We start from the raw sequence: 27,769 nt of genomic DNA, 5'->3' as shown, positions 1-27,769 counted from the left end.
ATTACAAAAGTGAGGTGTAGAGCACTTCGTTTGACCTTGATTCGAAAACTGGAACAGCGAATTGTACAGTCTGATCAAGATTCAGTTGAGAATGAGGGTTTGTTTGAACGAATTTGTAACTCATGGAAGGCGAGTACACTGTTGCATCCAAATGCGAACACCACGCACGGAACACGTCCTTTAATAGTGTAACGCCGCCACTACCTTTTGGACGTGGCTGCAGTAAGTAGCAGTTCGGCCACAACGGTGGAATGTAGTCGGATGGTGCTTACGTGTTGACATGTCTATTCCATCATCGAGGGCTGTTTGGACGACACGAGGTTGACTCGACCAGGCTCTGCAGTATTGAAACCGTAGCAGTGAAACAGGACTCTTGCAGGGCGAGGCAAGCAGTTGCCACGAAACCAGGACACTGATTTGATGTGCCGAGTGTGGCTGGAAGGAGCGCATCAGTGCAACAAATAGGCTAGGGAAGGTTATAAATGGTCATTAATTTGAGCACACGGGCCAGCAGTCCTGCAGCGCCAACAGGGGTGGGAGGGCAGCCACGTGACAGCAGGCAGATGCTACCAGTTTAAGGCCACCCCCGCCGCACCATCTGCTGGTGCCAAGTCCTCGTCATGGTGTGGATGAACAGATGTGTGAGTGACCCCACACTCTCCAACACTTCACTGTTCTATGTGTCCTTCACTCTTTTTCGCATCAGATGATGCTGTTCCCAGTAACAGGCGTACAGGCAGATCAGTAAGTGTAAATTCTTTTGTGCTATTGGATTACGTGAATGAAAATTGATCTCGAATAGGACGCGCTTGATTCGTCACGTGTTCCTTGTAGAATGTAATAATCCTGAGTCCTGAGACTGGTTTGATGCAGCTCTGCATGCTACTCTATCCTGTGCAAGCTTCTTCATCTCCCAATGCATACTGCAACCTACATCCTTCTGAATCTGCTTAGTGTATTCATCTCTTGGTCTCCCTCTACGATTTTTACCCTCCACGCTAACTGTCCGTTAGGTCAGTGCGTCGAAATTTGGCGTCAATGGGCTTGGGAACAGACGACTGACGCGAGTTCCTTTGCTAAAAGCACGACATCGTCTCCATCGCCTCTCTTGGGTTCGTGACCGTATTGGTTGGACCTTAAACGACTGGAGACTGTAGTCCCCTCACATGAGCTCCGATTTCACTTGGTAAGAACTGATGCTGTGGTTGACTGTGGCGCAGACCACACGAAGTCATTGACCCGAGCTGTCAACAAGGCACTGTTCAAGCTGGTGATGGGTTCATAATGCTGCGGGCTTTCTTTACGGAGAATAGACTGGGTCATTGGATATGTTCGGTACTAGGAAACCATTTGCAGCCGTTCATCGACTCCATATTCGCGAACAACGACGGCACCATGCTGCACCACGCCGTGCAAAGGGAGGCTCGACACGAAATTAGGACGTATCTGTGGTTTCGCACGGGTGACCTTCTGACACTTGGTACTGCATAGAAACTACCTGAACGTTGTAAAACGCTAAATATGGTGCAGTTTTCTTTTCAAACCGGACAAAGAACGGGCAACCAAACTTCCTGGAAGATTAAAAGTGTGTGCCGGACCGAGACTGGAACTCGGGACCTTTGCCTTTTGCGGGAAAGTGCTCTACCGATTGAGCTAGCGAAGCACAACTCACGCGCCGTCCTCACAGCTTTATTTTCGCCAGTACCTCTTCTCTACCTTCCAAACTTCAGAGGTACACTTCTGCGCACCTTCAACAACTGCCGCTCCTGGAATAAAGGATACTGCGGAGACATGGCTTAGCCACAGCCTGGGGGATGGTTCAAATGGCTCTTGAGCACTAAGCGACTTGACTTCTGAGGTCATCAGTCACCTAGAACTTAGAACTAAGTAAACCTAACTAACCTAAGAAAATCACACACATCCATGCCCGAGGCACGATTCTAACTTGTGACCATAGCTGTCGCTCGGCTCCAGACTGTAGCGCCTAGAACCGCACGCCTCGGGGATGTTTCCACAATAATAATAATAATAATAATAATAATAATGAGCGTATGGCATTGGTGGCCGGGAGACCCCTCGCGGGGCGGTTCGGTCGGCGCTCCACAAGTTCTTTAACGCCAGTGAATGAGAATGAAATGATGATAGACACACAACACCCAGTCATCTCGACGCAGAGAAAATCCCTGACCCCACCGGGACTCGAAACCGGGACCCCATGCGCGGGAAGCGAGAACGGTACCGCAAGACCACGAGCCGTGGACATTTCCACAATGAAATTTTCACTCTCCAGCGGAGTGTACGATGATATGAAACTTTTTGGGGGATTAAAACTGTCTGCAGGACCGAGACTCGAACTCGGGACCTTGAGCTCAGTCGGCAGAGCACTCGCCCGCGAAAGGCAAGCGTCTCAAGTTCGAGTCTCGGTCCGGCACACAATTTAAATCTGCAATGAAGTTTCATATCGGCGCATACTACAGGGTGGGAATTTCACTCTGGAAGCGGGTAATCAATTAGAAAGTAAAAAATTCGTCGGATAAAAGGAAGGAATGGCTCGCACAATCTAAGACTGCGAATTCGACTGAATGGCAGCGTTTAATCTAAGATGAAAGGGGAAGGTGTTCTGACAGGTACTGGCAAGAGCTGCTGGCGCCGCTGCGCTCGCGCGCCACTCTCGTGGCCTGCTACTCACGTGTCGGCGGGCGTGTGGCAGGCAGAGCCCGGGCGCGCTGGCCGATGCTCGCCGCAGCCGCGGTAGCGACGTCGCTCGGCTGGCCGCACCCGTGCACTGCGAAAAAAGCACCGCAGGGCGCGGCGTTACAAAAACTGAGGAAAACCGCCGAATAGCGCTCCGCGGTGGCAGGACGGCGTGGTCGCTCGCGCGCGCTCTGCCGGCGGTGTTCTGGCGGCGGCAGGCCCGCGGCTGCCAATACCGGCCGCGTCCCGGAGATTTATTACATTTGATAGTAAACTGGAGTGGCTGGGCGGGCGCCGCGGGGAATAAAGGAGCCTCCGCGGAGGCGGGGGCGGGCAGAGGTCTGGAGCACTCCGTAAATCGCGGGCGTCGCCGCCAGCCGCCATCCAGAGGCACCGCGGGGCGCAGCCGGCCTCCAGACTCCAGACTCCAGGCTGCCGCCTCTCCGGAAACGTGCAGACTCAGCGGGCGGCAGCCGTTATTGCAGTCCGCCGCGGGTGAGGCGGCCGCTGTCACGCTTCCAGTGCCGGGGGGCCAGCTAACGAGGACTCCACATGTCGACTACGGCTGCTTCGCATTAAGAATTTAGTTCTCCACAGAGACCTCTTTCGTTTTATTTATTCGTTTATTTACCCATTTACTTGACCTCGAAATATTGTGATTTACGGGCTCCGTCTTATACAGGTTGGCCCACGTAAACATTTCAGCGCAGGTGTCTCTGGTGCAACAACAGATATTCAAAAACCACTTTCCCTTCCAGCGGGTCGCGAAAGTAAATACCATGAGACGGTCTAAAACGTAAGCAAATATAAGTTTGCCCGCCCAGCTAGCCTCGCGGTCTTACGCGCTGCTTCCCGAGCGGAAAGACGTATCGGTCTCCGGTAAGCATTCGCCCGACGGATTAGTGTAGAGGTCCGGTGTCCCAGCCAGCCTGTGGATGGTTTTTACGGCGGTTTCCATCTGCCTCGGCGAATGCGTGCTGGTTCCCCTTGTTCCACCCCAGTTACACTATGTCGGCGATTGCCGCACAATCACTGTCTCCAGATAAGCGTACACCATCATTACTCTACCACACAAACATTGGGGTTACACTCTTCTGGTGTGAGACGTTCCCTCGGGTGTCCACTGGGTACCGAATCGCAGAATAACCCTGGGTTCGGTGTGGGGCGGCGGTGGAATGAGTGGACTGCTGTAGTCTGCTGTGGGATTGTGTACCACCGAGCGCTACGACGGGGATGAAGCTTCTCTGTCGTTTCTAGCTCCCCGGTTTTATACACTGTACACAAACTTACGTTTTTCTAGTGAACACCCCGTATTATTTCTTACCCAATCAACAACGTGAAAAGTCACTAAAAAGAATCGCGTTGGTTGCATCACAATACGTCGATTGCATTCTGAGAAACTGCACACCGAAGTTGTGCTTGAAATAAGCGCACCGCTATAGCACATTTTGGAAATTCGTGGTACGGTCTTATGGGACCAACCTGCTGAGATCATCGGGCCCTAAGCTTACCACTATTTAATCTAAGTTAAACTTACTTACTTTAAGGACAATACACACACCCATGCCCGAGGGAGGACTCGACCCTCCGACGGGAGGAGCCGCGCAGACCATGACAAGGCGGCCTACACCGCGCGGCTACCCCGCGCGGCGCTATTGCACATCCCGAGACGCAAGCGTGATCCTCACATATCTACGTTTGTCACAGGAAACCCTATTGATACTTTCGGTCCTTGTGTCAACAGTGCACATAATTGTGACGTGATTGACATACGTAATCTTATTTTCAAAGTGGAGTTCAAGCTTGCTTCTCGAGATGTGCAATAACGGCGCGTTTCGTTTACTTCAAGCGTCAATTTCGCTTTGCAATTTCTCCCAGTATAATTGACATATTGCGATGCAACTACGCCATTTTTTTAAAATTTTTCATCTTATTGATTTCACAGGAAATACGACGTTTTTATTTTACAAAACACAAGTTTGCTTCGAAAATAATGTTTGTTTGCGTTTTCGAATGTCCCTCAGTATTTATTTTCATGAGCTGTCTAGCATTCCTATCAGTGCAAGTTGTTTGTCAATATTGTGGTTCCAGAGATATTTGCGCTGAAAGTTTTACGTGGGCCACTCTTTATATAAGTGTAAGGTGTCAGGCAAATCCAACACCTTACATGAAAACCCTGACATGATAAGCAAATCCAGTAGTATGTCACATAGCTCCGAATAAATTGTGACATTAAATTAACCAAAGTAATACGAGTAACGAGTGAGCAAATGGAATACCACAGACTAACACAAGAATGCCTAAATGCATGTCGTACCTTCCCACCGTGACGCAGACGCAGTTCCGAGGGGAGAAACGAGGACAGAAGCCGAGAGCAGAACCGTGTTAAGCTAGATAAGGGAGGGGCTGGGCACCCACGCCTCGAGCCTACCTGTACGACTATACAACCCGCACGTTTTAGCGTGAGACTTTTTAGCGCCTCTGTTACGTTGCAAACTTTAAAAACATTGCCCCACCACGAAAAGTATAACGTTTCTCATTGGATACACAGAATTTTTGTAGGCGGAGCTTAAGGTTAAAATTGAGACCCTGATTGGTCAGATTAAAACACAGCAAATAGTTTTTTTAAACTAACTTCGGTAAATTGTAGTAAGGAGAAGTTAGAGAGAGTTGGTTCCGAGACGGCGAGCTGGATCGCTGCTGCGCCGGCCGCTGTCGCCCTGACGCTGCCTAAACACCGACAAGGTAATGAACGCACGCGATGCCGCATATTTGAGCGCATAAAGCGTCACTCAGAACTGCAGAAGTCTCATCTGTTACACCCCTTTTTTCCGTAATACTAATGGTGATCGTTAATTAAAACTCATGGTGTTCACATTTGCCACTTGAAGAACAGATCTGAAACGCGATGATTTTTCTTTTATATAGTTATTGAGAAGCCACATCAGCCACTGTAATTTACGACAAGTTAGATAAGTTATTAAAGATAATTGAGGGTCACTGTAGACCATTTTGATAGTTTTCTGTTTTGTGAAACTTAAATTAAACCTAGATTATAGATGTGATATGGCATTGGTCATCCTTCGATCGATTGTAGAACTTGGAAACCCATTTAGGGAATATTCGTTCACATTTTTGTTGAACGCTGTTGGTTTTTACCATCCTGTATTAAAACATTTCCTTTTATCAATAGTGCAATTTATAAACGACGTTTTGTGATTAGAATAAATTTCCAATGGTAAACTTAACTGCTTTTTCGACGTTATTTTACCAGCTAACTAAAAATAGGAAAGCCTTGAACCCTTTCCACTATATTTAGTTAGAATTAAGATTCTTTTACAGGGAGTGCAGTGGAGCTGACGCTGAGATCATTTAGTATTTGGTTATATCATCGCTAGTCTCACTGAACTCTTCTGAATTCTACATGTCATGTGTGGTCTGGCGTCTCCTTACCAGCAGCAGGTCCCAGGTTCAAACTAGTTAATTCTCTAAAAAACACGCTCAGAGCGTCGTTGCGCGAAAGTGGTAGGGAGACACGATATAGTACAATCAGACACCACCATGAATGTTTAGATAAGCACACATCTTTAGTCATTCAACATGTAATCCTGTTAGAACCTCCGGTATAAAAGATATAACTGAACGTCACTGTATGGACCTGATTAGTCGGCAAGGTATCGACACCAAAGAAATTGACCGAAACGATATAGAACACTGTGCAGCTAATGGTTAAAGTGGTAAATGAATGCACTGCTCTAACAACGACTGATTGCAAATATATTTAATTGCAAAGGTTAATTTTGAATAGCTAGCCGAATTTGTCTTTAATGAGTAAACTGCATTTGAATGATATTTTATTATGTAATGAAATATCTGTCGTCACTGCTGAAGCACTTAGGTGCGACGTCCGTCGTTACTTACACGGAAGCTAATTTGCATATCCAAGTGAACAGAAAAAAACTAGGCAAATTCAAATACACAATTAAAACTTTAAGAATTCTTTAAACACCTTATAGACAAATCAAAATTGAATTAATTACCCCATTACAAGCTGCGTTAAAATGATCTAGCTAACCCCACTGAAATCTATACTGTTGTCTTACTAGTTTTACTGAACTACCCCTTCGAAATAATAATATTCATTCTCAAATTTATTAAGTTTACATGCGAATGATTTCAGAAGAACAACAAAATAGCATGGCAACGCTGGAATACGACAGTCAAGACACACACATTAATTTGCCAGAAGAATATAAAAGTAATGAGCACACCTGAATAAGTGGTGAGATTATTTACGATTTGCCAGATTCAATTATTTGAACAGTCATCATAAAAATCACTTAAAAATTTTTTCATGATTGTTTCGGTTAAAAAACTACTTACTGGCTAATTCACTAACAAGATTTTCATTTTCAATTCAAGAGGAAAATTCAGCTATACTTTCTTTCAAAGTTATCGTATTTTGCCGTAATACACTTTTTCATTCAAAATTCGGTGATCAGAACATAGGATGATAGCACATAGACCTGTTATAGGTGGCAATGACCAGTGTTGATGATGACCATAAATTTATGACTAAAGAGCACGCAAAAGTTATATTGTCCTGATAACACAAAGCAACGGCAAGCCGTGTTCAAGACTTTAATGTGTGAAAAGGTCTTACCTCACATTCTGCGACGCTGGAAGCAGTTATGTGTAGCTCGGCGGCAACAGTAACTATAATCGTGCCTCGTTTTCAAATGTAAGTTTTACTTTTAAGTGATGTGTCCCAACAGTAATTTTCTTTTCAGATCTCATAGTAAATCACCACTCTACTGTGGCTTTTGTAACTTATATTGCCTTTCGCAACCGCAAGACATTGCACGATTAATCAGTGCGTTAGAGCCACATATGCCTTTGTCCTTCCTCACTAGCATCTGATTCACGTCTCTCTCTGCTCGCTGCTGTCTCTCTATTATCCGTGCCTACGCCAAAGAGTTTCCTTTACCCTCTCAAACACCATCACTGACTCCACGCAAAATTTTATGTCTGGCATTGGTAGTGCCTGCGCTATAAAAAAGTTAGAAAAAATGTTTTGAATTTTTTACAAGTTCATTCCCACGTTTTCTTCAAGAAAATTTACACAATACTGATAATGCCCGCATAGAGCAAAAAAAAACACATTTTAAGAAGGAATAGAATGCAATAACTCGTCAATGATTCTTATCATAGTGTGACATTCTATGCTCTAGTGCCAGAACATCACAGTTTGCATAGTAGATGAAATAAAAATGGCTCTAAGCACTATGGGACTTAACATCTGAGGTCATCAGTCACCTAGACTTAGAACTACTTAAGAACTACTTAAACCTAAGTAACCTAAGGACTTCACACACATCCATGACCGAGGCAGGATGCGAACCTGCGACCGTAGCAGAAGCGTGGTTCCGGATGAAGCGCCTAGAACCGTTTGGCCACAGCAGATGAAATAAACAATAATAATAGTAACAACAACAACAACAATAATAATAAATGTCAGTCTTATTAACGTTGTGTTAAGAGGTTTCCTGATTGTGCTCTTGTCGAATATGAGTAATTACGTATAACAGAAATCTTTGGCATTTTTACTGAAGGAATCAAATGTGGAGAATAGTAAAAACTTGTATGGAAAGACTAGTTGATGAGATGGAACGAAGAATAATGGAATATAAAAGCATGGGAAAAGAATGGATGGTTTACAACCTGAAAGAGATGCTCGTACCCTGTTAGACAGAAAGAAAATAGCTGAAATACGCCGAAAGCGAAGCTGTGGCACTGTGAACATTTATGCAGATGCTTGTTCATTGCCAAGTCGACATAAAAAATAAACGAAAGAAATGTTTACCGTAATTGTCGGCAATTGCTATCGGTTGGTGGCAAAATGTTACGCTTCGACAATTCTTCAGTTTTCTCCGTAACATGTATGACTGTGCTATACCAACAACGATTTTTTATTCTAGGTAGGTCTAGTTCACACAGTTAGGATTGAGAAATATTGGAGTAATACAATCCGTATTTTCCTACTTACTCATAAGATTCAGACATCGGATACAATGAACATAAATGAATTTCACTTCAGTTGTTTTAGGGAAAAGCATACAGAACGTAAGAACAAAAACGAAAACGAACTTATCACTATTACAAGCATAGAGTTGACGACAAGAAACCACCACAGATGTTACCTTACAAGGAGTAAAAGCTAATATCTGTGTCAGAGAACTAATTTGAATAAAATTATTATACGTTGCGTAGCTCAGATTGCAAGAAATTGCTGTGCCTGTCCCACTGTCAATAGAAGCGAAGGAAAAAAACGTCCATGCAAACACTGCAGGAAGTGGAGCGATCTCGATGTTGCTGGACAGGCGTTTCAAGGCTACGCCGATAACAACAGATGAAGCTTTTACACCCTCTTGAATGCATAGTGGTTCTGGTATAAGACGCAAGTTACATAGTAATTTGGTCTACTGTCATCTGGCTGAAATGGAGAAGGAGTGTGATGAACGCTCAGTGTTATGCAGACACAGCGACGATGCTGGACTGATCCGATCTGACATTTTAGCTGCAAAATGGTGATAGGTGTTCGATGTCGATACCCGGTCACATCTAGCCTAACTGATCATAGGAAGCACTTGTGCGATCAAACTACCAAATGTTACTGATACACCAACTGATCACAAAGTGTCCGGACACCTTTAGTGGATCTACACAGGATGTGCCCAGCCTTCGGCATTGTGACTGCTTGAACTCTGCTGCATACCCTTTCACTATGGTGGAGTGCTGTGAAGGAATGGCAGTCGATTCTTACTCAAGAGCTGCAACCAGAGGAGGTACTCACGTTGGAAGCTGGGGCTTGGAGCGAAGTCTACGTACTAACTCATGATCCGTTGTGTTCATGTCACAACTTCGGTCAGGTCATTCCATTTCAGAATGTTGTTGTCTGCTTTATGACGGAGCGCACAGTCATGCTCATAAAACAATCATCGCCTCAGAATTGATCCTCCATTGTACGGAGTTCACACTGCTATAAAAAGTATTGAGATCGTTCCGCATTTAGCGCTCTCTTAAGCGCAGTAAGGCGACCACACCTGACGACGAAAAGCGAGAAACACCCCCGTACGCTAACACCATCTCCTCCGTACTTCCCTTTTGGCACAACACGTTCTCTAGACATTCGCCACCCAAACCCTTCCGTCGGATTGCCACAGATTACAGCGCGATTCATCACTCGAAGTCACTCGCTTCCAGTCTCGTCGCTCTTTACAACACTTGAAGCATCGCTTAGGGTCGACTACAGAAAATGGGTGGCTTACAGGCACCTCCTCGATACCTGTACCCCACTGTTTTGAACACCTTTCGCACGGCCATTGGTCACTGTGCTATCTGGTATAGTATTACTTTTAATTCCACAAATAAGTTTGTACTTCTTGTCCCTTAAGTGTGTAAAGCTGTTAACTAACCGTCTCTTTTGATTACTGAGAAGCTTCTCATACGATTTTTCATTTATTTTATAGCATGGAAACGCGATAACATCTCACTTGTTTCACTCTCTTAGCTGCAGCTCTAGTGAGTAGAAGCATAATGTATTATCTGTGTGCGCTTCTTACTAAATAATGATTGACATAATTTACGAAACAGTGTTTCATACAGTAGAAATACTGAAAATATCCTATTTCCATATTGTTAATGAATCAAAAAAGTAAACTGGCATTTTCACAGGAGACCGTCTTTAATAGGACTGTAGCAGCATTGTTCAAGACGAAACGATTTGAGCTTCATGTCCGCTCTTCCGCTGACCATTCTCGCAGAGAAAGAGCTTATCTTCGTCATAATAGAAGTATTATTGTATTATTCTTACATTTTTTACGGCGTAAGAAGTTTCATGGTCAGGGGCGATGGGAAACCAATGCCAGAAGTTTTTAATATTAAAATAATTAAATTTTCTTACAGAAGCTGCTCAGGAAAATTATAAGGTGGAGGAACAATCCCATCGCTATTGGTATGTGCTATCTCGATGTGGCTAAATGCGTAGGCGAATCTTTAAAAATATTCGCATTTTTAAATGTCGTTTAACTGGAGGATTTTTCCTTTGTCTAATTTTGTCTAGCAATAAGGCACATTTTACTGAAATGCTTGTAGGGCTTTTAATTAAATGGTGTATAACTTCCGCAAGCATTCACAACTGACTAGAATCATTTGGAGTTTTCAATATAAGGAGTAAACATTTAGCAGGACTAACAATTTCATTAATTTTTGTTTAATTTGAGGTGGAATTTTTTTCTAAATTTTTTGGGTTGTGTGGAGTAATCAGACAGATTTCCTGCCTAGTGCAGCTGTCTGTTCTTCCACATTTAGATGCTCATCTAAGGTTAGGCTGAGTTCAAATACATTTTTATGGTAATTAGATTGCATTAAGCAGTTTGGAAGAACCGTTTCACTAAAATTTCGTTCTTACGGAATGGAGTAGCCAAAAGTTAATCTAGGAGTACCACAGGCGAATCTCATAGATCCTATACCGTAATCGATGTATACATGGTGCGTTGTAAAACTGGCACTGATTACAGAAGCAGAACTTTATATTTGCTTGTATAGGCTGATTCCGTGATGTTACAAACATTCAGGGACAATGGAGAAGGGCAAATGTATCATTTTGTGGTAAGGGACCCTGGCCAAGGAAGCGACTGAGTCGAAAGCTATAAGCTAAAAACGTCCTGGTACCTGTGACAGTGGAGTACATGTACCGGTACTGTTGTTGCTATGGCTGGAGCGTAGGCGACTTTCAGAGGTGGTAATTTGGCCCAAAACAAGAAAAAACGTCTAGTAAACACGGAGATTAAAATCCATGCTCTGCGAGCTATGGGCACGAGTTCATCTTCGATACTGTGACACACATCCCTTCTACTGCAAGATCTCTGGTTTCCATACACTTTGAAGAGATAGTATGAACTACGACTAGAAAAAAATTCCAGTAAATATGGGCTCTAAAATGTAACCCTTAAATATTATGTTGCTCGTCTGTTGTGAAACAGATCTCTATTACCGAACATGTGCCCACAGCTCTTAAGGTATGCAGTTGAAAGCCCACTTTTTCTTTTTTTCTTGTTTTTGTCCATTCTACCACCTGTGAAAGTTGCGTACCCTAAAATCTTAGCAACGACAGTACCGATGTATGTATTCCATTGTCAGAGGTGTCAGAACGATTTTCGCTTACAATTGTCGACTCTGCAGTTTCCAGACCACGATTCCTTACCTCAAAGAGGCACATTTACCCTTCTCCACCATCCATGAACATTTGTAACGTCACCACGGAATTAACCTGTGTAACTATCGCTCACGGCGATAAATTCAAAATTTGCTTTCTTCTCAGATTGAGTAGCCAGCACCACTGTAGATGTAAACTCTATTTGCCCCTTCTGAAGATGAGAGAGAGAAAGTTCGAAAACAAGTTCGTGAGAATAAACCAAGTAACAATCAAATGAAAACGCGATACATGGAAAAAAAGTAAATAAACTTGATTACCATAACTGTTAATACATTTATCCCAGAGTGAGACAAGATGGCCGGTGCCTTCATGGAAAAATATTTGCGAGTGGCAGCGGAACCTTGACTGTAGCGAGGTGTGCATCTCTTCATCTGAAGCAAACCGACGACCACAACTGTCTTTCTTCAGGGCTCCAAAACTTATGGAAATCTCGTAGGGAGAGATTGTTACTGTATGGGGATCTGTAAGGACTTACTGGAGAAACAACCTCGGCGACACGTGGTCCTTCCAAAATCGTCCATACAGTCCCGGTCCCTCCCAAGCGTTTCCCGTATTTTTGCAGTCATGAAGAAAACCATTCGTGGCCGTCTATTTGCTTCTGGCGAAGAAATGCAAGCCTCGCTACAATCTTGGTCTCGTAGGCTATCCAAAAGATTTTTCTACGGAGACACTGACCGTCTTGTCTGACAAGAGGACGAATGTATCAACACCTATTGCGATTCCTTCTGAAATAAAAAACAGTTTACTTAGTATTTTTCCATCTGTCTCGTTTTCATTTCATGCTCCTTATATACACAAATGTATTTAAAATGTGTATTTGTATATTAAGTCTTCATTTAACTGGGCTCAAATTTCAGCCATGTCCCATGGTTGTAGAACGTGGTACATGCATGATGACGCGACAGCCTTTCTGCAGCTGACGTAAGAAGACTCGTCCAGCGCCAATACGATCCAAGATAGACAAATAGTGCAGGGCCAGTACTCTACCCTGCAAGATCACCAGACCTTCATCTTCTGGATTTTTCTGTCTGGGGTCACTCGCATCTAAAAACTGAAGTGTATAGCTCTTCCGTTGGTACGTTGAAGAACTGAATCAGCGAGCTGTAGAGTCTTCTCAAACTTAACAAAACACTTCAGGTACGTTTGAATGAATTCGTTATTCACTCCATAGGCCAGTGCAGATTTGCATCCAGACACGATGGCAACGAGTGTTAGCACCTGCTCTAAGAGATATGGTAGTACAGAGAATTGAAACTTGTAAAGTCCGGAAGTAGTGGAACATCACGGGGAGCTGTCGCTGGTACAACCAACACAAGACCCCAGCACCAAGTTTCCGAGTTTCCATACAAACCGCCAAGGCGTGATTCGTGTGTCTACTGACGGCACCGTGCAAGTAACGCTGCAGCTCGACTCCTCGGCTTCGTGTCTGCCTCTAACACGGTGTTGTGCCTGTGTCACAGAGACAGACATGGTCTTATGTCTCCGGACGCCGCAGAATGTAACGTACTTGCGCTGTAACAAATTTCAGTGAGACATACCACAAGATTTTAGTGGGAGCAAGTACTTGCTCACTGTGACTCTTAAATTCACACCCAACTCTGATACCACTCTCAGCAGGTCTCTCAGTCCAGATAGGGCAGGTTTATTCGGAATTCCTTAGCGGCTTTAAAATGTTAGCGATCATTCAGTCAGCATTTGATTAAGCTGTGTTCCAGAGGCAGTTATCTCAGTTAATATATTATGGTATTTACTTACATTAATAAATTCCGTTTTTATTTAAAACTTCCATAATAATTAAAGCAATAGAAGCAGTCGTAAGTATCTGTCGTCTGCTATAACGGGAATTATTACTATAATTGCGATAGCAAGTTAGTATGAAATAAACCATAATACGGTTTTCCAAATAGTTATGTCGCCCTTTTCTGTAAAACCTCAAACGCAAAACCAGTAGACGTTCACTGCGAAGCTATTGTTGACATTCATGACAATAGATGGGCGAGATAAGATTTCGTTGGGAAAACTTTCGAACAGGAGACCACATGCTTTTCTTCATGGCGCTTCATCTGTTGCAGAAACACACAAAAACATTTGCAGAGAAAGAAACTAAACTAAACTAATTGTCTTGCCCTCAGGTACCCCGCAACTGTGAACACTTTTTCAGAGTCCTCAGGAGAAACGAATGGAATCAACAGATGAAATTTTCAGAGGACATTTTGACATCGTTACGAGTCCAAAGGGATAATTTACATGTGACAGTTCTACCTGGATGAAACTATGCTGGGAAAATAGGAAGATCTAGATCATTGTCTGGTCATCCAAGAAGTGAGGCACTCGAAATAACGACGAGGTAGTATATGAATGCAGTGGGTAGCATCAGAAACGGATTAAGGGAACCTAATGGGTGAGCGTTTTGACAGTAATGAGGACATACCATGTCAAATTTCAGCCCCAAACGAGTGCAGTATTCGACGCTGTGTTGTTGCACCCGATTTTTTACGTAGTTTCTCTGGTATCACACATCGATACCAGTCCACAAGCGTCGTTACGTTGGTAACGGAAGTGCGAGTTCCTGTTTGACGCCGACAGCTTTCGTGCGGGGTCTGGTGGACCCAATGGCGCACGCCCGCTGAGCCACACCTCACGGCTCTGGCCGCTGTACATTAGGACGGCCGGCGACAGCCGCTTGGCCCACTAGCGTTCGGAGCCGCTACGCTGCGACACCTTCATTCGTGCTTTCTCCTTGTGACATCGATAGCTCTTTGCCTCATTTGTAATGACCTTTCGTACATTTGGAGAAATACAAGTTCCGCAAATTTCCTATTTGCTTTAGTGATTGTTCACTAATCAGTTCTGCTCCTGCCCAGCTTGCCTATGACGACAGTCGGTGCACCGCCCTGTAGCCCACCTCTCCTTATTGCTGTGTACGAAGTACTACACGCCGGCCGCGGTGGTCTCGCGGTTCTAGGCGCGCAGTCCGGAACCGCGCGACCGCTACGGTCGCAGGTTCGAATCCTGCCTCGGGCATGGATGTGTGTTATGTCCTTAGGTTAGTTAGGTTTAAGTAGTTCTAAGTTCTAGGGGACTGATGACCATAGATGTTAAGTCCCATAGTGCTCAGAGCCATTTGAACCATTTGAAGTACTACACAACAGTTAAACTTTAGGCGGTTTGCTCAGCCTCGTGTAATGGAAGCTGTTGTATCAGATGCAGGTTTCAGTGGATGTAACTAAACTAATATTACATTACTGAGCCAGAACGAAAAATTCAATGGCTTTATCTGACTTGTGTTAAACTATGTTCGCCTAAGAGTTATTTGATTTAATTATGTAGGTTTTGAAACTACCGATTTCCACCCTTATCTTTCCGAAATTCAAGCCGTGGTCGGTCCCTAAAGTTTCGTCGTCGACTGAACTTAAAACCTTAAATTTCCTTCGTTGCGCCATTCTTTTCAGAAGGCAAGATGTCCGACAAGATGTACGGAAGTGCCCAGCTACGCCTTAAGAACGTCATCTTTCAGTTATTGTTAATAAAGAGAGAAGCTAGACTCCGATCCCAATACCCGTAACCGTTGAGCAAAGGTCTTCGAGCTCCCGTTAACAAAGAGGGAAGCTGGACTCTCATACCGAAATTCGGAAATGCCCAACAATGGTATGTTTCACTTGCTGCAATAAACAGAGAATATTAACCCCGTGATGGCTGGGTGTTGTGTGTTGTCCTTAGGTTAGTTAGGTTTAAGTAGTCCTAAGTTCTAGGGGACTGATGACCATAGATGTTAAGTCCCATAGTGCTCAGAGCCATTTGAACCATTTTTTTTAATTAACCCCGATCCCGATCTATATCTAAGTCTATCTACATCTTCATCTACATGCATACTCAGCAAGGTACCATACGGTAATGGCGAAGGATACTTTGTATCACTGCAAGTTATCCCCTTTCCTGTTCCACTCGCAAATGGAGTGAGAGAAAAACGACTATCTATATGTCTTTGTACGAGCCATAATTTTTCTCATCTAGTCTTCGCTGTCCTTGCGCAAAATGTACTCTGGCTGCAGTAAAATTTTTCTGATGTCAATCTCAAATGCCAGTTCTCTAAATTTTCACAACAGTGTTTGGCGAAAAGAACTTCACCTTCCCTCCAGGAATTTCCATTTCAGTTCACGAAGCATCTCCATAATATTAACACGTTGATCGAACCTACCAGTGACACATACACTATGTGATCAAAACTATCCGGACACCTGGCTGAAAATGACTTACAAGTTCTTCGCGCCCTCCATCGATAATGCTGGAATTCAATATGGTGTTGACCCATCGTTAACCTCGATGTCAGCTTCCACTCTCGCACGCATACGTTCAATCAGGTGCTGGAAGGTTTCTCCGCCAATTGCAGCCCATTCTTAAAGGGATGCTGCACTGAGGAGAGGTATCGATGTTGGTCGGTGAGGCCTGGCACGATGTTCCAAAACATCCAAAAGGTATTCTGTAGTATCCAGGTCAGGACCCTGTGCAGGCCAGTCCATTACAGGGATGTTACTGTCGTGTAACCACTCCGCCACAGGCCGTGCATTATGAATAGGTGCTCGGTGGTGTTGAAACATGCAGTTGCCATCCCCGAATCGGTCTTCAACAGTGGGAAGCAAGAAGGTGCTCGAAACATCAATGTAGGCCTGTGCTGTGATAATGCCAAGAAAAACGGGTGCAAGCCTCCTCGATAAAAAACACAACCACACTATAACGCCACTGCCTCCGAATTCTACTGTTGGCACTACACGCCCTGGAAGATGACGTTCACCGGGCATTCGCCATACTCACACCCTGCCATCTGATCGCCACATTGTGTACCGTGGTTCTTCACTCCACACAAAATTTTTCCACTGTTCAATCCACCAATGTTTTCGCTCCTACACCAAGCGAGGCGATGTTTGGCATTTACCGGCGTGATGTGTGGCTTATGAGCAGCTACTCGACCATGAAATCCAAGTTTTCTCGCCTCCCGCCTAACTGTCATAGTACTTGCAGTGGATCCTGATGCAGTTGGGAATTCCTGTGTGATGGTCTGGATAGATGTCAGCCTATTACAAATTACTGCCCTCTTCAACTGCCGGCGGTCTCTGTCAGTCAACAAACGAGGTGTGTCTGTATGCTTTCGTGCTGTACGTGTCTTTTTCATGTTTTCACTTCACTATCACATCGGAAACAGTGGACCTAGGGATGTTTAGGAGTGGGGATATCTCGCGTACAAACTTGTGACAAGAGTGACAACCAATCACCTGACCACGTTCGACGTCCATGACCGCGAGACCACCGCAGCCGGCATTTTTCTCTCTCACGATATGTAACGACTACTGAGATCGCTGATATGGAGTACCTGGCAGTAGGTGGCAGCACAATACACATAATATGAAAAAGTATGTTTTTGAGGGTGCCGGATACTTTTGGTCATATAGTGTATTGCGGAATGCCTTCCTTTTATCCGACCTCGTGGGGATCCTAACACGTGAGCAGAACACAAGAATCTGTCATGTTAGTGTTCTATAGGCGGCCCTCTTTGTTGACGGACTACACTTCCCCCACACTCACCCATTCAGCCGAAGTCGACCAATGGTGTTCCACTACTAGAGAGATAAGAACTCGTTCCATTTCATAGTGCTTTGCAACGTTACTCCTGGATATTTAATCGACATGATTGTGTCAAACACACACCACTAATACTTTATTTGAACGTTACAGGATTGTTTTTCCTATTTATATACATTAAGTTACTACATTTAGAGCAAGCTATTATTCACCATACAAAATATGAGTAGCAATTCTGTCTGGCATCCTGCAGTCAGTGTAACCACCTTTGATCCAGTTTATAGGAAACCTATTAGCCCAAAACTCTGGCTCGAAAAGGGGAAGAAAGAAAGATCCACCGATTGGCTGCAAGCGCTGGGTTTAATCCAAAATCTTCCTGCGATTCAGTCAGTGACAGCATGCGACACCACATTTATTTCTTCTCAAGAGAACAAGTGCATTACTCCTTATGTCCTTCTTTCGGAGCATTATACATTCATACTTATGCCGTCAGTTTTTTCTCGATAACGAGCGATAAAATTATGTGAGCGTCAAAAAATATCTCAACATATAGCCTCTCCCAGTTGGTCTACAACGATAACACAAGGGTCTTCACACGCCTAGAATTGCACTTTCCTTCATTTGAAGAGCTAAGACTATCATTTTCAGTAGGTTTCCGGAAAAGTCTTCTCCGGCTTAGCTGAGTTTCCGTCTGCGTCATTGAGCAACTACAGAACATTGGGTTAAGACAGAGAGGTACCCAGGTGTAGATGTCGAGTAACAATGGCAGTACAGTGTGGCCAAATCTATCATTAGAAGCGATCACGGGAGCACCTGTTACTCAAAACATCACTAGGGCATTGACTTTTGAGTCTTGAAATCATAGCAAGTAATACTATTAACCACGAGACCACACTGTGACTTGCCTTTCTTTCTCGTTATGCATCAGTGGGTGTGTTGGTAAATCACACACATTCTAAAATATAGTGGTGATGAATATGATGATTCAAATGGCTCTGAGCACTATGGGACTTAATATCCGAGGTCATTAGTCCCCTAGAACTTAGAACTACTTAAACCTAACTAACCTAAGGACATGACACACATCCATGTCCGACGCAAGGATTCGAACCTTCGATCGCAGCGGTCGCGTAGTTCCAGACTGAAGCGCCTAGAACATCTCGGCCACACCGGCCGGCGATGAATATGAGACTGCGGTAATTGGGAAAGTACAGAGATTCCAAGTGCACAAAAATGAAAGTATACTTGTATTTCCTTCGTGGTTGGTGGTACGCTTTCTACCTCTCGCTATTTCGGCAGACTATAAGATATAATGCAAAAACCAACAAATGCAGGCTTTAACTGCAAGTGACATAATCCAATATGGCGTCTCCTAAGGTATGTCTGAGTCGTAGAAAGCGATCTTCTATCTCACTGGTAGCATTCCTCTCCACGAAGCAAAAAACTGCTAGATATTCAGCCCCTTAGGGGGTGAAATGTGGCCTGAAGGAGTCACTGATTCATCATGGCCCGGCCAAACCGCTAAGCACATGGTGTTGATCTCATATTGTAGGCATCGTTTAAGAAGAGATTTTTCGAAATTGCACTCCTAAGCGAGGTGCGTGGGGGTGGGGGAACAGCAATGAAAGGATATTTGATATTGTAGCTATTAAGGCAATTTTGAAGCTGAAATTGCGAAACTTTGAATATGGTTTACATTGTTTACAATAACATAAAAATTCGACTGAAGAGAAAAAATGTTTGCAACCATACTGTCTTCACAAGCGAAAGAACGAGCGCTAAGCCAGTCTGTTATAAAAAGACACTGATTCTAAGATTTCGTACGCTGCCACTTTTTCTCGGCAGACCACAACCAACCTCCTCTTGAGGCCAGAGTTTCTCAGCTTTCAGTGAAGCCTATCTGTAAATACCGGATCAGAGAAATCCTCATTAGCGACGCAGATGTGGAAACAAGAGGGCACAACTGTGGCGCCTGTTCGCTTCCGTATTTGCTGCCTGCCCCGCACACCGCTTCCGCTCCTCATCCATCATTCCCTTAGCGCTTTCCCTGTACACGGCACGTGGCGTATAATAGCGCGTGTAAATTAGTACAAATCAAACGGGAACTAGTGTACAAGCGCGATCTAATTACGATACGGCCGATCCGCGCTGTCGGCTCGGACCGCTGCCTGCAGTTGACTCGGCTGCTACGCGGCGCCCATTGTCCCACATTTGTGGCACCAGGCAGTGATTTACTGCCAGCCACGGGCGGCAAGACGCTCCTAGCGTCTACTGCCTTCGGTGATCTTTAAAAAGTGTCGAAATATTCAAGACTCCCACTCTGTACAAGACTAAGCAGTTTATCTTTGTGAAAATCGAACCGTACTCTACCTCCTCACTCAAAAAATACTGTGATACCTCTAAACATTCATGGTGGTGTCTGATTGTACTATATCTTGAATCCCTACCACTTTCGCGCAACGACGCTCTGAGCGTGTTTTTTAGGGAATTAACTAGTTTGAACCTGGGACCTGTTGCTGGTAAGGAAACGCCAGACCACACATGACATGTAGAATTCAGAAGAGTTCAGTGAGACTAGCGATGATATAACCAAATACTTAATCATCTCAGCGTCAGCTCCACTGCACTCCCTGTAAAAGAATCTTAATACTAACTAAATTTAGTGGAAAGGGTTCAAGGCTTTCCTATTTTTAGTTAGCTGGTAAAATAACGTCGAAAAAGCAATTAACTTTACCATTGGAAATTTTATTATACTCACAAAACATCGTTTATAAATTGCACTATTGATAAAAGGAAATGTTTTAATACACAAGGGTAAAAACCAACTGCGTTCAACAAAAATGTGAACGAATATTCCCTAAATGGGTTTCCAAGTTCTACAATCGATCGAAGGATGACCTATGCCATATCACATCTATAATCTAGGTTTAAATTATGTTTCACAAAAGAGAAAACTATCAAAATGGTCTACAGTGACCCTCAATTATCTTCAATTACTTATCTAACTTGTCGTAAATTACAGTGACTGATGTGGCTTCTCAATAACTATATAAAAGAAAAATCATCGCGTTTCAGATCTTTACTTCAAGTGGCAAATGTGAACACCATGAGTTTTAATTAACGATCGACACTAGTATTACGCAAAAAGGGGGTGTAACAGATGAGTCTTCTGCAGTTCTGAGTGAAGCCTTATGCGCTCAAAAATGCGGCATCGCGTGCGTTCATTACCTTGTCGGTGTTTAGGCAGCGTCAGGGCGGCAGCGGCCGGCGCAGCAGCCATCCAGCTCGGCGTCCCGGAACCAACTCCCCTCTAACTTCTCCTTACTACAATTTACCGAAGTTAGTTTAAAAAAGCTATCTGGCTGTGTTTTCATCTGACCAATCAGGGTCTCAATGTTAACCTTACGCTCCGCCTACAAAAATTCTGTCTATCCAATGGGAAACGTTATACTTTTCGTGGTGGGGCAATGTTTTTAAAGTTTGCAACGTAACAGAGACGCTAAAAAGTCTCACGCTAAAACCTGCAGCTAGTGTGGTCCTTTTAGCGTTATTGAGAGATCTATATTGCTCTTCTGGAGGGCTCTATCTTTTAACATGGGCTGGGGAGTGATCCTAATGTAACAGACACGCGAAAAAGTCTCACGCTAAAACTTGCGGGTGGTAGTGGCCCTTTTTGTGTTATCGTAAGATCTATACTGTTTTTCTGGAGGGCTCTAGCTTTTAACATGGGCTGGGGGTTGTCCTTGACATACCTGAGACGCGAAAAAGCCCCACGCTAAAACGTGCGCGTTGTATAGTTGTACAGGTAGGCTCGGGGCGTGGGTGCCCAGCCCCCCCCCTTGTCTAGCTTAACACGATTCTGCTCTCGGCTTCTGCCCTCGTTTCTCCCCTCGGAATTGCGTCTGCCTCACGGTGGGAAGGTACGACATGCATTTAGGCATTCTTGTGTTAGTCTGTGGTATTCCATTTGCTCACTCGTTACTCGTATTACTTCGGTTAATTTAATGTCACGATTTATTCGGAGCTATCTGACATACTACTGGATTTGCTTATCATGTCAGGGTTTTTATGTAAGGTGTTGGATTTGCCTGACACCTTACATACCTCTTCATCAACGGTAGCAAAATGAAGACAGCATTTCCAGCGCGCAGCAATTGAACGTGTAGGAGCCCCGAATGAAGCATGTTTTGTGAAGTGGAAACGTTGGGATTGAAGTTTATGTACCAACAGGGGTAGTAAATTCTTAATATAGACGGAGGTGACAAAACATGGGACAACTATATGCATGTCTACAGATAGCGGAAGTATTGCATACAACAGGTATAAAAGAATAGTACATTCACGAAGCAGTCGTTTCCACTCAGATGATTCATGTGAAAATGTTTCTGACTTGATTATATCCATACGACGACAGGAATTAACAGACTCTGAACGCAGAGTGGTAGCTGGAGCTAGACGAATGGGACACTTCATTTCGGAAATCGTTAGGGAATTTAGTACTTCGAGATCCATAGTGCCAACAGTGTGCAGAGAGTACCACTTGTAGGGGATTACCTCTCACCACGAACAACGCAGTGGCCGACGGCCTTCACCTAACGACAGAAAGTAGCTGCAGTTTCGTGGAATTGTCAGTGTTCACAGACAAGCAACACTGAGTGAAATAATCACACAAATCACGGCGAAGGTATCCGTTAGGACAGTGCGGCGGTTATTTGGCGATAATGGGATATGTCAGCAGACGACCGACGCGAGTGTCTTTGCTAACAACACATCGCCCGCAGCGCCTCTCCTGTGCTCGTGACCATATCGGTTGGATCCTAGAAGACTGTAAAACCGTGGGCTGGTCAGATGACTTCCAATTCCAGTTGGGAAGATCTGATGGTAGGGTTCGAGTATGGCGCAGACCCCAGGAAGTCATGAACCCAAGCTTTCAGCAAGGCCTGTGGAAGCCGTTGTTTACATGATCTTTATATGACCCAACTGAATAGATCATTGACTTGAAAAGGTTACCTTCGACCACTTAGAGAATTTTTGCTGCCATTCATAGGCTTCATTTTACCAAACAACGATTTTTTTAGACGAGTCTGCGGCATGTGACCGGGACACAATTGTTCGCGATTGGTTTGAAGAACATTCTGGACAACTCGGCGTATGACTGGTCACCAAGATGGCCCGACATAATTCCCACCATACATTTATGGGACTAAATTAGGGGAGAAGTCAGTTCGTGCACAAACTCCTACACCGGCAACGCATTTTCAATTATGGACGGCGACAGAGGCAGCAAGGCTCAGTATTTCTGCGGGGAACTTCCAACGACTTTTTTAAGTCCATGCTACGGAGAGCTGCCGCACTGCGTCGGGCAAAAGGAGGTCCAACACGATACTGGGAGGTACTTCATGAATTTTGACATCCGAGTGTAATTATCTATGATACGTTGTGAGGAAGACTCTGTACGCCAAACCCATGAAAAAAAGTGGGTGCCATGAGAATATCAATGTGAGAAATAGTGATTCCATTCTCACCGATGTCAAAAGTAATATTAGTCATTTGCTAGCCTTTCAGACTATTTTGTTGTCCATTTTAAGATTCATCGTTGCAATAGTTTTCGCCTTCATGAAGTTCATGAATCTTGCAATTTGTACCTTAGAATCTGTCCGACTCCGGGAGCTGAGTGGTCACCGCGACAGAATGTCAATCCTAAGGGCCCGGGTTCGACTCCCAGCTGGGTCGGAAATTTTCTACGCTCAGTGACTGGGTGTTGTGTTGTCCTAATCATCATCACATCGACGCGCAAGTTTCCGAAGTGGCGTCAAATCTAAAGACTTGTGCCCGGCGGGAGGACCTAGTCACATGGCATCTACTACATTAGAATCTGTTTCCTAGATTGTAGAGAACGTATGTTCATAGCAATGAATTACCCTATCGGAATTTAAATTAAGGGAGCAGATTTACGAACGCGTATCACCGCTATTAAGCCCGACTTTTAGGCATTTAGAACTCATGGAAACTCGACCTGACGACTGCTCTTGAGCCTGTAGTAGCCGAAACCACGTACCCGTACACAAAGACCGTCTTTCGCCTGGGAGTCGCAAAAAAAGGGAGGTACCAACGGAGATTAGGGGTAACTGGGTCATTGCCGCGGGCCCACCGAGAACAAGGATCCCAATGCTCCCAAAATGAAAGAAAGAAGTCAGTTAATGTGGAAGAGTTTTCTTATATTAAAGTATGAAAAGATTTTTGATAATCACTCCGACCTAGAGATGCGCCAATTATTTATCAACTTTAGCTAGCAGACGATGATGTGTTCAGCGCACGTATGTACTCGTCGAAAGCAAACTTAACATGTGGAACTGAAGATCACAGAACTGTCAGATGTAACTGATTTGAAATAATTTAAATTTATTGATGTGTTCAATGCAAATACTCTTTGCACACAGTATTGAAAACTAACAAGGCAATGGTCCAATCCGACATATCGAAAGGGTTGAAATGGCTCTGAGCATTATGGGACTTAACGTCTGAGGTCATCAGCCACTAGAACTTAGAACTACTTAAGCCTAACTAACCCAAGGACATCACACACATCCATGCCCGAGGCAGGATTCGAACCTGCGACCGTAGCGGTCGCGCGGTTCCAAACTGAAGCGCCTAGAACCGCTCGGCCAAACCGGCCAGCCATATCGAAATACGCCCTGAAATATTTTGAGCAGGAAGAACATACCAAAAGAAAGACCCTGTCAAAATTTTAGCTGCTGAGACTCACTGAAGGTATTTTTAAGAAAATTTGGAAAATTGCAAATTCGTAGCCCCCCATGCGACTGGAGAACTGTAGGCCCCTAACGGAGCTGTAGCGGGCTGCACATCCGCATCGTGGCAGGCACATATCCTTGGTTGAGGGCGCGTCGGTAAACAAACAACACGACCCGGCACCATCGTAATTTGTAAACATAATTTCAGTTTTCGCTGAAACAACTGTCCGCAGTTGTTGTTGACTCAAATTTGCAACTCATTTGATGTTCATAATAACTACCAGTTGCTATTGCGATTGCGTAAGCATTAACAATGGAGATAAAACTGAATCAATATTCATGTGTTAAACGCTTAACGGTATGCATAGTACCATCTGACCGTAACCTGTGCGAATGAACGAAAGGCTTACACAAGGTATTAAATGGAACTTGCAAAACTATAGAAGAAAAACTATACGAAAGATTAACTGCACAAGGTGGCAACAAAGTCCTGTTACCCCCTATAATAAACAACATACACCTGAATAAACTTGAACGACAGACTTTTAAAAGAGTTTACTGGATATACGAATCACGTTGAGCTGCTCTTGAGGGGCAATGCATAGTTACCGGCGGAAATCTAAGAGACGAGTCCCTCTCAATGGCAGCTGAGATGAACAATGCTGTTCTCAAGTATTTTTCGACCTGCTAAGCAGATTCGAGAAATCATACAGTACTGGAAGTTGCAAAACAACAAAATTTACTTCAAGTAAAAGTATAGAGGAGATGCCATTAATTCGTAGCTGACGTGAAAACTTCCTTCGTTCTGTCCTACCATTACTACTACGGTTACTACTACTACTACTTCTTCTACAGCATTCTCTCACTGTCACTACCTCTTGCTCTTTCTTACTTAAGTGTCTCATTCATTCATTCCCACTGCTTCTCTCTCTCTCTCACTGTCACAATCTCTCTCTTCCTCGGTGTCTTTGTCATAGGCTCATTATCACTGATTCTCACCCATTTCCACTTTATCTTTATACCTCTGCCACTGGCACTGTCTCCTTCCGTCTTTTCCTAGCACTGTTCTACCACTGTCGACAATGTACCACTACCTCTGTGTCCCTCTCCTTCTCTCACACTGACACTGTCTGCTTATATCTTTCTAAACCCCAACCACTGTCTACTGCCTTCCCATATTTATTACTTTTAGGTCTCTTTCCCACAGCCACTGCCTCTCTCAGCAAAACAAAGTACGAATGTATTCGAATGACAAAATTTTTGGCAAAATTTATAAAGCTGGAAGGTCGAATGCGGCAGCTGGTATCTCACTTTTCAGTCACAGTCCTTTAATAAACTGGAGCATATTCGACTCTTCTGTGCTCCAACAGGAGCATTTTCCCATTGGTTCCCTTCTTTTCCTTGCTACAGCAGAACATGTAGCTCGCATGGAAAGAACTTTACGGGTCGGTAAAGTTTTGAAGCAACTTAAAACTAGCTGACATGATTGTATGCACAAAAATCCTGCATATGCTTCAGTACAGCAATATGGGGCTTCTAGATGATAACGGAGACACTTGACAGCGTATTTCTCCGTATTATGTCGATTTATATATTATGTCTCGCTTCACATCGGCTTTTACAAGCGTATTTTCGTGTACAAGTAGGGTAAATTTGAACCTCTGTACCTTGTAAACGGATAAAGACGTAAAGGTCCCTTTCAAGGCTGTCCAAAATCGGAATCTTAAAAATATATCGTAAAAATTACACCGTATGTTATGCATAGCTGTTTTGCAAACCCTTGCTAAGCCTTGGTATGAAAAATAATCCTTTTAGCGGGCGGGTGGGGAGGGGGGGGGGCGGGTAAAGGGGGAGCGGGTTCTTAAGGAACCACTTGTGTATCAATGATGGCTCCATGAGCCCCATAAACCCCACCACAGACCAAAACAAATGCAAAAAGAACAAAACGATTTTCTCCCTTTTCCTAAGGAGAAAGTGTGTAACATTCATACTGTGACTCTGTACTGTAGGACAATGGCTTTAAGAGTATTCTTCTGTTGGGTATGCAAATGGTCTCTAGGCCAAGGGTACCCAAAACACTTGATCCTCCTTTTCCATCACCAGCAGGACCCGAGGTACGAGCCCCGGTCGTTTTTATGCGCAGCATTTTGGTGCAGTATGTGTACTGATCTAGGTTCCCCGCCACATTTTTTTTGTCTGCACATCAAACTACTTTGTCATCAGACCCTTTTTGCTCGAAGAGAGTAGATCAGAGAGAGTCTACCGTGCAAAACCCAGAGGAAGAAAACAGCAAGATGCACAAAGGGTCAACGAAAGCAAGATGAGGAACAAAAATATGAAAGGGGGACAGAGCAAGAAAGACAGGCGAGGTGTTCCATCTAGAGAGCAGCCTGAATCAGAATACAATGAGGGGACATGCAACCCCAGCCCCCACCACTTATCAGAGGTACCAAATTCAAAAATTGCCTAGGAAAGACTAGCAACGTGGACAGGACAAGAGAAGCAGAGATAGACAAAAGACGAACAAGTCAGACAGGCCATACGAGAGGGAGGAGAAACAGAAAAAGAGCGGATAGGGCGAGGACCAGAATAGTCTACCAATCCCAGACAGCCACAGCCTGGCCTGAGCAGGGGAAATAACAATGTTCAGCCAACCCCTCAATTGGCAGATAAGATTAAGTGACCCTCCAATAAAGAGTGTGGTAAAGGCCCCATTTCGCAAATAAAACGCAAAACTAAGTCAACCGCTGAGGTATCTTCTGTTAACACCAGGAGTAGCGAGTCAAGGAGGTTAAGAGTCCGCTGCAGGCTAGATTGGGACAGTCCTGTAACATGTGGATCACCATCAAATGGGAACCACAACGACAGTCGGGTGGGTCCTTGGGATGGAAGAGATGACCATGAGTCAGCCAGGAATGTCTGATGGAGAGCCAGCAAAGAATAGTAGAGTCAGTATCCTTTATCACCCATAGTTTGTTTGGTGAAGTTAGAGTCAGCCATTCTGAATTCCATAGTTCTAAGACTTAACGGTGTAATACCAATCGGAGGTCTCTTTCCGAAATACCAATATCAAGAAAGGGCTTATTCGTAGGCCATAGCCTAGGTTGTGGACGAAAGTCACTGAACGTCCACATTGTTCGAGGGTATACAGGGAATCCTGCATATGAATGACCAAGGGACAGTAAGGGTAACACCAGTAGAGAGGTTGCAGACTGTTCAAGAAGTCGCTGCATGTTACGAAATACCCCACTGGTGCAGGAACAGATAAGCTCAACAGCACAAGAGATGGTTACGAACTCTACAGTGAAAACACTACAGTCATCCAGCAAGGAATTCAATTCAGTATATACAATATGGCTGAGGGACGCAGTATGAAGGTCCACATGAGTGGGCCCAGAGGAGAGTAGAAGAAGGAACATTTGGAGGAGGAATCTAATGTGGACTGAGATTGTAATCTCTGATCAGGGTC

General features: G+C 44.2%; 1 protein-coding gene across 2 annotated transcripts in view; it reads right to left on the bottom strand.

Moving 5' to 3' along the window:
* The window catches only part of LOC126281633 (LIM domain only protein 3-like), a 1,631,617-nt gene that overhangs the window by 1,285,935 nt on the left and 317,913 nt on the right, over positions 1 to 27,769 (bottom strand). For both annotated transcript variants that reach the window (XM_049980762.1, XM_049980763.1), the window contains exon 2: positions 2,690 to 2,785. The gene's annotated coding sequence lies outside the window, so the exon portion shown is untranslated. The remainder of the gene's footprint in view (positions 1 to 2,689; positions 2,786 to 27,769) is intronic.

This window comes from Schistocerca gregaria, chromosome 7 (assembly GCF_023897955.1).
Source record: "Schistocerca gregaria isolate iqSchGreg1 chromosome 7, iqSchGreg1.2, whole genome shotgun sequence".
Lineage (NCBI taxonomy): Eukaryota > Metazoa > Arthropoda > Insecta > Orthoptera > Acrididae > Schistocerca > Schistocerca gregaria.
Note: the sequence above shows the minus strand (reverse complement) of the source record. Positions and strands in the feature narration are given on the sequence as shown.